General features: G+C 35.9%; 1 protein-coding gene across 1 annotated transcript in view; it reads left to right on the top strand.

Annotated features, from left to right (window-relative positions):
• The first annotated feature begins 290 nt into the window (after window positions 1–290).
• The window catches only part of LOC106874298 (trafficking protein particle complex subunit 5), a 29,721-nt gene continuing 25,783 nt past the window's right edge, over window positions 291–4,228 (top strand). Inside the window, exon 1 of the mRNA XM_014921979.2 lies at window positions 291–369. The gene's annotated coding sequence lies outside the window, so the exon portion shown is untranslated. The remainder of the gene's footprint in view (window positions 370–4,228) is intronic.

Here is a 4,228-nt window from a genome sequence, read left to right as displayed (position 1 = left end):
GTGTTATCAGTAGAAATTTGATCTGAAGTATTTTTGTTATTGCTGCAATCCCTAGATTTAAGCCAGTCACAGTTTTTTGGTACTACAATTAGAAGAATTTTCAGAAGAAAATACCTCTGCGTTCTCAACCTTACCACTACAGTTATTCTTTTTTCCCTTATTACAGGTGCAGAATTTATTGTTTCATCTCATATCTAATACGGTGATAGTTCTACCGCTGCGTTTGTCTCTTAGATGAGTTTATTACTATATCAAACGCTCTTCCTTAATCAGTTCTAGATCACTTAGTCGTATTTTCAAATCTATTCATTATAATGCTACAGTAGTTAGTAACTTTTAATCGTTGAAGATTTTATGTCACCCATATCGGTTTGTAATTCTCCTGTATTTTTATCTTTATTTTAATAATATTGATTGGAAGACCATTTATTTGGATCATTATTTACTTTTTGTCCAGTTTTTATCTCTACGATACGGTTTAGTTGTTTAAAAATGGACTATAAGCTTTTTTTTTTTGCTTTTTTTTTCATTATAGCCACTTTTTTCAAGGCATCGTTGTTATATTCTGCATTATCATTGAATACTTGTTCATTTGCTGACAATATTGATAACCTAAATGAAATATTTCTAACAAGATTATCTATAACAGACCTAAGATGATTAGAATGATTGTGTATGAAATGTAGGTTTTCATATTGCTTATGATAAGGATAGTGCAAGCCAGTGTCAAGATCAAGAAAGTTCACCTCTTTTGTTCAAATTAAGACATTTAACCTCTTTTGTTCATCTTTTTTAAATAAAGAAGAAAATACGAAAGATGGTTTGGGGATTTTTGAACACTAGAGTTTCAGAATCTGAAAATTTTATTATTAAACACCTTTTTTAAAAAATCAATAAAGAATGCCAATCCAATGTTTTATAAATGTAATAATTGGGTTACCCTTATGGTCTTTCAAATTAGATTTTGAGTTTTTACATATAAAACGCTCCATTGTATCAACTAATTTGCGTCTATTAACGAACATGTCTCCGCCCGTTGATTCTATTTCATGTCATATTATCCATATTTTTGTATTTCAGTTATATAGTTATTATATGTATTTATGTCCATGCTATAGAGTCCCAAATTTCTAAATTTAATATTCTTAACTAAATGGAATAATTGCTCCTGAAGTAGTCCAGTTGCTCATGCTGAGAAGGGTTTCGGTATTTGAACGAAAGGAAATCTTTTATTTGCTTCAATCATTAGACTGCGGTCATGCAGGGGCACCACCTTCAAGAATTTATAGTCAAATGAATTGACACTAGTACTTATTTTCTTAACCTTGGTACTTATTCTATCGGGTCTTTTGCCGAACTGCTAAGTTACGGGTCACATAAACACACCAACATCGGTTGTCAAGCGGTGATGGGGGTGGGGACAAACTCAGATACAAAGACATACGCACATAGATATATACATATATATATCATCATCATCATCATCATCATCATCATTTAACGTCCGTTTTCCATGCTCAAAAATGGTAAGCTGGGGAACTGCACCAGGTTTCAATCTGATTTGACATGGTTTCTACAGCTGGATGCCCTCCCTAACTCCAACCACTCCAAGAGTGCTTTTTACATGATTATATATATATTCTTTTACTTGGTTCAGTCATTTGACTGCGGCCATGCTGGAGCACCGTCTTTAGTCGAGCAAATCGACCCCAGGACTTATTCTTTGTAAGCTTAGTACTTATTCTATCGGTTCTCTTTTGCCGAACCGCTAAGTTACGGGGACGTGAACACACCAACATCGGTTGTCAAGCGCTGGTGAGGGGACAAACACAGACACACAAACATATACATACACACACACACATATATATACACACATATATATATATATATATATATATATATATATATATATATATATATTCTGTGTGAGTTAGAGGTTGAGAAACCAACTAAGGGATAGTACCTATCCAATATACTCTTGGTAGTGTACCCAATTATTCTTACCCAAGTGCTAGTTATCTAGTTATTGCGTGGCAAGCTCGCAATTGAGTGTTATATATGGGCGGGTGTAAGAAGTGGTTTACCCTTGATTTGTACTTCAAATAAGAAAGTGGAGAGGATACAAAATCGACAGACATCAGCCGGTAAATATTCTAGTAGGTCTATTTATTCTAATGTATTAGATGATTACATACACATGTATTAGTAGTACAGAAATGAGCAAATGAGCAAATTGCTAGTAGGCATGGTTTCTAGATTGTCAGTTCCTTACGGCCGTTTCTGCCAAGAGACAACGAGATCCTCCAGGTTATTTCCAACTCTTCAGTTTTCTGCAGGGATGGGCAGATAAAGCTTGGATGATGAATGTGCCTCTAGGCTTCTTCACAGGGTCTAAGTGGTTGTGAGGGCTAATACATATAAGAAACAGTTAATAATAGGTACAGTGTGTTTGTCTTTTTAAAAAAGAGCAGAAAAATAATAGGAGTAAGAATAAAAACAAACATGAGGATGTGAGTGAAGTACATCTTAGTATAATGATTTGAGTATAGCAAGGGGAAATAAGAAACAGACTTCCCGTGATGTATTATAAGATCCATGTTATTTTGTCCAATAGGGGATAGGTGAATATAGTCGTTCTCAGGAGGAGTTTTTTCAGGAATGGTAAATTTAGGCAGTAGTTCACATTATGTTTACATAGAAGTTCAGTGGTGGGTTTGAAGATATGGTCCGTGTTACGGAGGTGAAAGTTTATATGTAAAGCGCCAGTTAGTAGGTGCAACGTTGCGGATGGTATGGCATAAGCAGCTTATGATGATGAAACCATCTTGGGAAATTTAGTATATGAGTGCATTAATGAGAGAAAGGAACTAGGTGGGGCCAAAGTGCGATGTTAGTGTTCGTTACTTTTTGCCGATCAACAAGTTTCGGAATCCCTATGTGGCTCATACCCACACCCTTATCTCCACACATATACACACACGTATATATCCATTTCCACACCTATGGATGCATATGTGTGTAAACACCCAAAAACCCATGCCTTCTTGCATAGCCTCTCATATAACTGGTACTAATGGTATTTAGAGAAGGTGCACTTGGCCTTGTGAAGGCAGGAAACGTTTCTCTCCTTAAGAGAATTAACAAGCGGAAGGTTGGCTTTAATCATGAAGAAAATTTCATTTACACAAAGCATACATTTCCTATTCTTTGTATTATACGCTGATGAATAACTACAGGTTAGCATAACAAATAACCACCACTCGTCCGGTCCGGTCCATTTTTGTCCCTATTTACGAAATCCTCCTTCTTCCGCCCTCCGTCAACAATAAATCCCCTGTCCAGCTCCTATATCACAATAATACTAGACGTTTAACTTTATACAGTAGATCCCCCTCATAGATAGATATATGTTTTGTATTTCTATACTTTTATACGTTTATACTCTTTTACTTTTCTTATGCTATCCTATAGGATTCTCTTCCCTTACTTCTAATTGTTTTAGTTATCGCACTTGTTTACTTGTTTTTTTAATTTTATTTTGCTCGTTTACTTGCTCATGGTGGCCATTGTTTTATTTATTTATTTGATTTGTTTTTGTTTTATTTGTTAACCATCAACGAACCAGAACCATGTCATGGTTTTCAAAAAAATAGCTGACCACTTAGGTTGTAGGACTGACCATGTCCTTTAGGATTCTCTTCCTTTAGTTCTAATTGTTTTAGTTAGGGTGGTCGAGGCGGTCAGAGATGACGGTGAGAGTAAGCAATGTGAAAGATAGTGGCGATGGTGGCGAAGGGGAAGGCGGCGAAGTCAAAGGTATTGATGGTGGTGGCGTCAGAAGTCTGAATGGTATGTGTATGGCGGATGTGGTGGTGATAGTGGTGGTACTGTTGTTCATCATGCAGCTTTGTAATAAGTTCCAAGTCAACAAATTATATTATAGGAAAGTTGGTTATACATCATTAGATGTATACCTGACTTTCCTATATAAAATTATAGAAATATAACGGAACGCTGAACTCCGGACTATCAACTTATACAACATTTATTCAGGTGGTAAATATATACATCTTTAGCTCTTGTTGTTACAGCTTCTGATTGTGTGAGCATAGTTGTTGGGACGTTGTTATGTAGATGTAAGCGAGCTGTCGAGTGTAAGTCCGAAAGATGGAGAGTGACAGCTATACACGTAAAGAGACTGTCTCCAGAGTTGGGTGTTGGAGAC

Source organism: Octopus bimaculoides, chromosome 9 (genome assembly GCF_001194135.2).
Source record: "Octopus bimaculoides isolate UCB-OBI-ISO-001 chromosome 9, ASM119413v2, whole genome shotgun sequence".
In the NCBI taxonomy this organism is placed as follows: Eukaryota; Metazoa; Mollusca; class Cephalopoda; order Octopoda; family Octopodidae; genus Octopus; species Octopus bimaculoides.
This window is presented reverse-complemented; position numbering and strand designations above follow the sequence as displayed.